We start from the raw sequence: 10,578 nt of genomic DNA on the forward strand, positions 1-10,578 counted from the left end.
CTCTCTCTGAGCCCACCTGTGTATATCTACCCACAATATACATTTTTCCTCCTAAAAAAACACTTGTTTTGCTACTTCCAACTTTTTGTTGAAATTCAGAAGAACCAGGACCTAGCTAGCCACTGGTCCTCTTGGTCTCGTGACTAAGATTCTGCACTCTCGCTGCCTCCACCTGGCTTCAATCTCTGGTCAAAGAACTGAGATCCTATTTCAAGCTATCGCAAGCCCAGGCCCCCCCCAGATCAACTTGAACACTGATTTAATGACAGAACTGTGAATTTATGTGGCATCTTTCAGCCTAGTAGTTGGGAAACTATTACTGGAGTCAGGCTTTTTTTCACTCCCTAAGCCATGTTCAACTCTTTGCAACCCCATGGACTGCAGCACACCAGGCTCCTCTGTCCTCCACTCTCTCCTAGAGTCAGCTCAAATTCATGTTCTAACCATCTCGTCCTCTGTCGCCCCCTTCTCCTTTTGCTCCAATACTTTGGCCACCTGACTCATTGGAAAAGACTCTGATGCTGGCAAGGATTGAAGGCAAAAGAAGCCAGACTATCTGAGTTAAAATCCTTGCTCTGCCACTTAGTAGCTGTGTGACTTCAGCAAAATTACTTAACCCACAACTTATCGGTTGTTTTACCAGTAAAACAGCAATAATTATTCAGACACATGCGAAGCCCCTAACATAGTACCTAAATAAATGACAGGTCTTCTTTTTCTTAAATCTATTATAAGTGAGTGCTAATTCCCTGAAAGTAAGGACATCTGATTTATCAAAATGTCTTCCCGGCTCATAGGACAGACTCAATAAATGTTGTGTGAGATGAATTCAAGCCAGGAATTAAATCTCCATTTTAAATCCATATAATATTTATAGAGAATCTAACCTGTGCCAAGTCCCTTGTTAAAATTAAGGTCGAGGGTTACAAACATATGGGAGAAAGTTTAACCAGGCAGATAGATTATAAGCAACATAATTACAAAATATCAGGGATGCTAACAGAGGAATACAGGAAACCCAGAGGGTGCTGGGATACTGGTAAAAGACCTTCCTAAAAACCATACAGTTGTGTTTTGAGGAAACCTTGAATTCGAACCAGGGCCCTAGTGGATGGCTGTACATGATCTTTGGAACAATAGTGAAGACTGGGTAGTCCTATCGTTCAGGTTACAAAAGATACACCATGCCCCCTTTAAAGTTAGGTATACTTGGGCTCATGCTGAGATGATAATAAACTCTTGAGCAAATGGTGCATTTTTGAGTTGTTTGGCATTTAGAAGCACTGCTCTTCTAACTTGGCCTGCACCATCTTGATTCAGTGGTTACTTCCATAGAAATACAGAACCGATGAGGAAGAAACGTGGGGGATTATCAAACAGCCAAAAGAAACACTTTTACTGATTTCTTCACCATATGATGCTGGAGCCCTAGAACACTCATCAGAAAGAGGAAAACAGACCCTGACATCCAGTAAATGATCTGACATTCACGGCTAGGTCTTCACATCCTCTGATTAAAGACAGTTGCATAGAAACCAATATCAGTGATGCGTGCTCGATAACTATGAGGAAGTAAGACCAAAAAGACCACTCAGTAATCTTGTCTAAATATAACAAAAACAAATTCACTGGCAAACCACAAAAACACCACCCAAACCTGACCAATACAAATGACTGTTACTTTTTTTTAAATTATTATTACCAGTTATAGTTTTAGCACCATTCTAGTCTTCTTACCTTGTAGGTGACATTCATTAAGAATATCCCATCATAGACTTGTCCATACTTCCTGACAATATCCAATCCAGGAAAAAATCCTGCTTCCTTAAACCCCAACCAAAATCACCTAACTTGAACCCAGATCTTTTAAATCTTTTCCTAACACTCTGTTCGCCATGATGTGCATTCTCTGTCACTGTGATGAATGATAAACTCAACTTGTTCAACTGCCAGGATGTTCCTAGTGGTCTTTGGCTGGAGGACATTGGCCCTTGTTAATCATATGTGCTCTGCCTTATAAGGCTATAGAGTATACTGTCTATTCTTTCAGCAAACACTGTTGAGTGCCTCATTAGTGCCAGCCACTCTTCTAAATGCTTGAGATACAACAGTGAACAAGATACAGAGGAAAAATCTAATTAAAGGAGGCAGATCAAAATCAAATGAAAAGTAATTTCAGATGCTCTGAGTGCAGTGGGGAAAAATCAAGCAGGAAACTGAAATAGACGCCTGAGGGGAGGGCTGTGGTAGGCGCATGGTCGAGGAAGGGCCCTCTGTTGTTGTGGTTGTCATCTAGTAGCTCAACCATGTCTGACTCTTTTCCAGTCCCATGGACTATAGCCTGCCAGGCTCCTCTGTCAATGATTTCCCCGGCAAGACTACTGGAGCGGGGTTGCCATTTCCTTCTCTAGGGGATCTTCCCAACCCAGGGATCGAACCCACATCTTCTGCATTGGCAGGTGGATTCTTTAGCACTGAGCTACCAGGGAAGCCCAAAGCCCTCTGAAGAAAGGCTATTTTAGCTGAGGTCTAATTGATGAAAAGAAGTCAGATTTGTGAAGATAAAGGAAAGAACATTCCAGGCAGAGGGAATGAGATGTGCAGGAGTCCTGAGGCAAGAACAAGCTGGTATACTTCATAAACAACAACGACAAAAGGCCAGGACAGCTAAGCTAGAGATGAGATGGAGGTAGTCAGCTGAAGAGGTAGGCCACATCACACTAGGTAGGTGGGCTTAGGAAGAAGTTATGATTTTATTCGAAGGGCAATGGAAAATCATTTGGTGATACAATACACGAAAATTTCCTAACAAGATGTCAGGCATACAGTAAGTGCCCCATAAAAGTCAGTCCTCTCCCTAACGTGAAGTGAAAGAGTAAGTCTAGTGTCTCCTTTATCCTTTTTAGGAATTTATTTTATTTCCTGGACAATGGCTAACCACATTTGGATATTTTCAAAAAGCAATGAGTCAAAAGAAAATCATTAATGCATGCCTCATTTCCTGACTGGTCAATTTTAGCTTCTTTCTCTGTGCCAGTTTTAAATCACACCATTTAGCTGTTGTTTTCATTCTTTAAACAAGAACTGATGTGGTGAGAAGAAGAGAAAAAAGGTGTGTGACTGAAATGGATCTGACAAGAAAGAGAAAATAAGGCAAACACAGGGCTCAGTCAGTCTCAGTTTTCATGATTTGTCGTCCATAAAGAGTTGGACACCTGACTTTCCTTTATTTTTGCTTTCTTTCTTTTTCCCTATTGACCAACTGCAAGATGGCTGCCTCAGCTCTGAGTAGCTCAGCCGTATACAGAAATACTCGACAACAAAGCGGGGCTTTGTCGTACCCTCAGCAAAGAGGGCTTTCCCCTCTTTGCATCCCTTTTTTAAAGCCAGGAGGTACCCAGAGCACTTTCACTCCCATTTCACTGGCCAGGATCAGTCACACGCCCCTTTCCTGATCCAACCCCTAAGAAGATAAATAGGACATTAATCACTGGCTCTGGTAAGTCACAGTTGGTCCCTGAGTTATGACAGAAAGTGCAGGATAGACCCCTGAACACAACTGGGGCTCTGCTGGCAAAAAAAGGAGGGATAATTAATAGCTGCTTAATCAGTAGTTGTCATAGATGTTACAAATGTGCTACAATATCTAGTTGTCTTCTGGATTAGATGCCCTACACCCTTGAAGATGGGATTAGACATGTGATTAGCTTTGGCCAATGAAATGTGAGTACAAGTCACACAAAATATGACTTAGAGACTCTATGAATTCTGGTCTCCTGGGAGTCAGGAGTGCAAGAGGTTTATTGCAGGAAACACCTGAAAGACATAGGGAAGAAGGATCAGAAGTAGGCAGGGAAAGCCTTTCAGGCTGCATTCTTAGCTCTGTCATCCATGGAGAGAAGAAGAAGAGAGGTCTCTAAGGAGGACTGGGCAGGAAGAAGCTCAGACTGGTGCAGCTCTGAGACAGTCTTAGCCAAGGCAACAGAACTTCAAGTGCAGACTGGCTGCGAGGGTAGGCCCGTGCTGGGCAGAGACAGCCAAGCCCTAGGATCCCAGCTGGGCTGGAAGCTGTCCAGAGAGATCTTGACCTCAGCTTGACCACAGCAGCAGATCTGGAAGATGGCAAGAACTGGAGACTGTCAACCAACTTCAGCTCTCATAGCAAGTTCTCTCTTGAAGGGAAATCTGAGTAGCCCATCTCCAAGCCAGCCGCACATGAAGACACTCTTTATTGCAAGTGCTAGATTCTCCAGCTGTGAGGACCCTAGAGGTACATGTAAAGGAGTTTCATCCTCCATCAGTCTCGATCTCTAAATCACTGCATCAGGCAGGTCCCCACCCACACACACAGTGGACCTACAGCATGAGCAAGAAAGAAACTTCTGTTCTGTTTAAGTCACTGAGATGTTAGGGTTATCATCACATACCAACAGGTATGTCATACCATACCATATCATATCAAAACAGAGCATAGCATTTTATAACATATCATAACATGGATACAGCAACCAAACCTGTGTTTGGTACAGTATATGTTTTCAAATGCATGGGCATAAAATTGACCACAGTATTTTTCCTTGTGATTTTGATCTCTTTTATATCTGTGGATGTGCTCCCTCTTACTGTCTCACTTTTGCTGTTTATTTGCACTTTTTCTTTCTTTCTTGATTGGTCTTGCTATAGATTTGTGCATTTTATTGGAGTTTTAGAGTCCATTGTTCATTTTTTTACCACCTCTTTTTTTTGTTTTGTTTTGTTTTCAATTTATATCTAGCCTTTATTATTTTTTTCTTTCTAATCTCTTTTGAGTTTGCTTTGCTATTTTTACAGCTTCTTGAGTTAGTCATTGTTTTTCCAGCACTTCAATCACTTTGGACCTAAGCAGGGACTCAGGAATATATGTAAACATTCATCCACGCCACTGTGAGGTTGACCTAGAGAAGGAGACAGTTTGAAAAAAAAAAAGCAATAACAGCAAAAATCCACAAATAAATGCCCTCAAATCACTTGTTGGGGTAAGTGCAAGGAAGAGATTCAGTCACGCAACAGGCTGAGATTAAATATACAAGTGGAGGAGCTTCATAGACGCTGATGGTGACATTTAAGGTAACCCCTGAGGATAGGATTGGGCTTCCCTGACAGGTCAGTTGGTAAAAAATCTGCCTGCAATGCAGGAGACCCCAGTTCAATTCCTGGATTGGGAAGATCCCCTGGAGATCAGTATTCTTGGGCTTCCCTTGTGACTCAGCTGGTTAAGAATCCATCCACAACCAGGGAAAGGTTACCCAGCCACTCCAGCATTCTGGCCTAGGAAGGAGCTAGGCTTTTAAAGCTTCTTGGCTTTGTGTTTTAATCGGCTATGACCTCCTCAGGACTCCAAAACTCAGGACTTAGAATCAAGGAGCAGGTGGGACACCACTAGAAAATGTGTGAGAAAAATGTGTTGAGCAAATTTCCTGGGATTTCAGAGTAAGAAAGGATCCCAGGAAGTATGGTCCAATGTTTTGCCATCACGTATCTTGGGGTGGGTGTCCCCATTTTATAGCTCACACGATGTGTCTGCTTCCTTCTCTCCAGGTGATGTCTAATTACTTGGCTGTTTTTAAAGGAAGAGGCTGGGGCAGAGAGCAAAAACAGGCATGTGACTTCAATCTCCTTGTAAATACCGTTTCCCTCACCAAGTATCACTGCCAGTGCTCCCAATTTGACGTTACTACATTTTTTAAATGGACATACAATTCACATAACATAAATAAAGCATTTTAAACTATACAATTTAGTGGCATTTAATCTTCACAGTGGTGTGCAGCCATCACCACTATCTAGATCCAAACACTTCTCATCATCTCAGAAGGAAACCTTGCCCCCGTTAAGCGGTTACTCCCCATCCACCACCTTTATTCCTAGCCCCTGACAACCACTCCTCTGCTTTCCATCTCTGTGGATTTGCCTATTCTGAGCACTTCATATAAATGGAGATGTTATTACAGTTTACATTTAGGGTTATTCCATAGTATTTTTTACATTATTAAAGCTTGTATATTGTTTGACGTGCCCATGAATTGACAGACTAAATAGGTCCAAGTGAGATCTAGAATAAAATGTTCTGTCTGGAGTCAATAGTTTTTTATAACAATGAGAAGATCCTGGGGAAAATTTGCAGGAGCTAAGTGGCAATCCTGCTTCTTGAGGCCTGGTCGGCAGCATGATGAAAATTTAATGCACATATAAAATAAAAAATGTCATGTCCTTTTCTCTGAAGCATTTTCTCGTTTCCTAAAGGGAACTGTGAGCATTTTCCTTGGGCAGCTAAACATTCAGGATGTAAAAGCAGCTATTAACCTGTAGAGAGTAGATGAGCTTGCCCTGATGAACTGAAGAGACATCAAGCTAGAATTCAAGAGCAGGAAGTAATTTGCCTGAATTTTCTTTAATGAATTTTTTTACATACTATTTTTGAAGATTTGAAACATGGTTGAATAATCTCTGATGGCTTAAAAAGCATACAGTAAGACTCTTCCAATGTTATATATTCATTGACAATGTTAAACTTGTAAATATCCTTCCACTTGAATTACAGTTACAATCACATATTTTAAATTATACAACACCATCAAACCTTAGAGAACCTTGTCACTTAGAGTGACAGTTTAGATGCATTTATATGAAGTTTTCATTACCGTGGACTGTCATTTGTAAGTTTGATATTTGAAAATGGGATTTTAACAGTTACGTATTTGTTTCTCTACACAAGAAAATAAAAGGAAGCTTGATATTGAAATTCCCACATCCACATTTCTCCTGAAAAGTCCTTTTCTTCCAAAGGAATTTCCTCCCCTCTGTATTATTTTTTCACCGACTACCTTAAATGAAACCAAATGAGCTGCATTGTCACCTCTTATGTTTTCCTTACAAATGCATTTGAAAGACAAAGCAATACCAATCTAGCCTGCTAAAGAAACTCACTCAAACCTTATGTTAGAAATTTTGGCTAATACAGCCAGACTGTCAATATTGTATCTAAATTTAGTTGCTAACTGGCTTATCAAAGGACCTGGTTGCCATGACTAACTAAACAATATATATGAATGGCTAAGATTAAATTGCTTGGAAAAGGGGGAAGGAACTGAAGGGTGAAGGGGAGATATTTAATCATTAGCTAAAGCACACGAAAATTGAACTGTGTTTGGACACAAAAGGATTTCTAAAGAAAATGATTTCCAATTTCAGGCTTCTTTAGTAAAGAAAATCTTTCAGGATTCAGAGAGATTATGAGTACATCATTTTCTGATTTTAAGTGCTTCAACAAATGACCCCCCCCACCACACACACACACACACACAAGATCTATCAAGCTACTAGATGTTTCCTAGCTTGAAGGTCTTAAAATCTGATTTCAGATACAGTATCTCAGTCTAGAAACTTCCTAGACTGAAGCAATTCTGACTTCCAATTTCTCATAGACACTCAGTCCACCCACCCTGAGTTTCACTAGCCTCCCCTACTTCTAAACCCTCTAGGAATCAGACTTCTCCCTATCACGCTTTGTTTAACTCTGCAGAAATTCAGTTTTCTGAATGTCCTAGTGATAACCCTGGTGAACACTCATATTATGTTTAATATAAAACAGAGCAGGAATCTGAAGTCTTAGGACTTTGGAGCCAGATAGACATGGAGTTAGTTCTTTGTCCTGACATTTATTAACTGAATAACCTAAACCCTCCTAACTGCTTTAGACCTATCATATGGATGTAGCACATGGGACCTTAATTCCCCAGCCAGGGATTGAATCCACACCCCCTGCAGTGTAAGTGTGTAGTCTTAACTGCTGAACTGCCAGGGAAGTCCTGGACATAATCTAAACAACGAAAAGCTCACAGATTCTTAGAGCCAGACTGCTTGAGCCCAAACCCTAATTCACCACTGACTAGCAAGTTACATCATCACACACTGTCTCAGCTTCCTTATTTGTAAAAAAAAAAAAAAGGCGGGGTGGTGTGGGGAATAGCACCTAGACCAGCAGGTTGCCATGAGACTTGAGTTAATGTATGCAAATCACTTCAGTGTCTGGCACATAGTAAGATCATGTAAGAAATTTCAGTAGTGGTAATAGTAGTCATAGTAGAAGAAAAAGAAACATTATTCTCACTATTGCAAATAGTTTTGTGTGAGAATTAAGTGAGATCACAATTATCTCACAAAGAGTAAGCATTCAGTTGATAGTGCTTTTTATGTATAACCAGCTTCAGCAAATATAAAGACAGTGGATGCTTATGCTCATTCATTCAACAACAAAATTTTTAGTGAGCAATTAGGAAATGCTGCAGAGGGTACCAGGTTCTGACCACACAGAGATGCCAGGATAGGAGGCCAATCCTCACAGCCCTCAGGTTAACCAGGAAAGAAATGTGTCACTGGGTGTGTGGGGTGCTATGAAACACATTTTATAGGATTCCATGGTGTTCCAGATGGAGGAGATCAGAGAAGGCTCTGAAGGAGGTGACACCTGAGCTGAACCTTTAAATATGAATGGTCTGGCCAGATGGAGAAGACAACGGGTCATCCCAGGAGAGAAAGCAGCCACCCTCACTGCTGCCAAGGCTGCCTTCTGTGCAAACACACTTGATCATATCATTCCCCTCCTTTACACCCCACGTTGACTCCTCACTGTCAATAAGACAGAGGCCAAGCTCTCTGGGTGACAATTAGAGCCTTTGTATCACCTGATTCTTCCACCTTTGTAGCTCCGTCTCCTTTTCCTGACCACTGTGTTCTGAGCACTCCAAACAGGCTGTCACCACCACACCTTCGCTCACATAGGTGCCCCGGCCCGGCATACCTTCCTCCCTCTCCTCCATTCTCTGACATCTTCATATTCAATCCTCAAGGCCCATCAAGTGTTATCTTCTCAGCAAGTCTTCTCCTATTTTCCCAGGAGGAAATAATTCCTCCTCCCTCTATACCATGGGCTTCCCTGGTGGCTCAGAGGGTAAAGAATCTGCCTACAATGTAGGAGACCTGGGTTCTATCCCTGGGTTGGGAAGATCCCCTAGAGAATGGCATGGCTACCTACTTGTGTTCTTGCCTGGATAATTCCATGGATAGAGGAGTCTGGCAGGCTATAGTCCATGGGGTCACAAAGAGTCAGACATGACTGAGCAACTTTCACTTTCACTATACCACAGGCACATTCCTAACCATACTATATCATTAGGTCTTGTTTATCCAACCACCCCAACCAACTCTAAAATACAAATTCCACAAGGTCAAGATTCCATTCAACTTTCCATTTTCAGAGCGTAACTAAACACATGGCAAACTTTCAGTAATCTTAAGCTATTATTTCTCTGATGAATGCTAGACAAATATTCACTAAGTCATGGAGTCAGTCAAGGAGAACTTGTTAAAGAAAGAGCCACTCAACCCGACCAGAGATTGTCCACAGTAATTTCATGCAAAAAAAAAATCAACCTGCTTTCCTTACTTTCTCACTCTTTAGTCTCTGGAGCACTTTCTTTTGAAATGTACATCCAATAAGAGAAAAGTCACTGGAAGAAACTATCCTTCGGAGTCCCACATCCTATCAAATCCAGTCCTGGAATTTGAGTTCCTTATGTTATCCAGTGAGCTCTTATCAACCATTACAGACCATGACCTAAATTCCCCTAAGCAATAAATCAGAAATAGTTCCCACCTATTGGCACAGAATGAAATTCTTATCCTCCATAGCTGGCCAAGGCCATACATGAGGCCAATTCAGGTTCTGCCAATAGATGTGGGGACCTGACCCGCAGGTCCCCTAAGTGAAGGGTGCTGAAAAGTACTTCACCAACATCACTGAGAATGAACTATATCTAATAGGAGAAAGCCTATGGCAGCAAAAGCAGGATAAGGGCATTTAAAATCAGCAATAAATGACCCAATCAAAAAATGGGCCAAAGAACTAAACAGACATTTCTCCAAAGAAGACACACAGATGGCTAACAAACACATGAAAAGATGGTCAACATCACTCATTATCAGAGAAATGCAAATCAAAACCACAATGAGGTACCATTACACGCCAGTCAGGATGGCTGCCATCCAAAAGTCTACAAGCAATAAATGCTGGAGAGGGTGTGGAGAAAAGGGAACCCTCTTACACTGTTGGTGGGAATGCAAACTAGTACAGCCGCTATGGAAAACAGTGTGGAGATTTCTTAAAAAACTGGAAATAGAACTGCCATATGACCCAGCAATACCACTTCTGGGCATACACACTGAGGAAACCAGATCTGAAAGAGACACGTGCACCCCAATGTTCATCACAGCACTGTTTATAATAGCCAGGACATGGAAGCAACTTAGATGCCCATCAGCAGGTGAATGGATAAGGAAGCTGTGGTACATATACACCATGGAATGTTACTCAGCCATTAAAAAGGATTCATTTGAATCAGTTCTAATGAGATGGATGAAACTGGAGCCCATTATACAGAGTGAAGTAAGCCAGAAAGATAAAGAACGTTACAGCATACTAACACATATATATGGAATTTAGAAAGATGGTAATGATAACCCTATATGCAAAACAGAAAA

The sequence above is a fragment of the Dama dama genome, chromosome 22, assembly GCF_033118175.1.
Source record: "Dama dama isolate Ldn47 chromosome 22, ASM3311817v1, whole genome shotgun sequence".
Taxonomy (NCBI): Eukaryota; Metazoa; Chordata; class Mammalia; order Artiodactyla; family Cervidae; genus Dama; species Dama dama.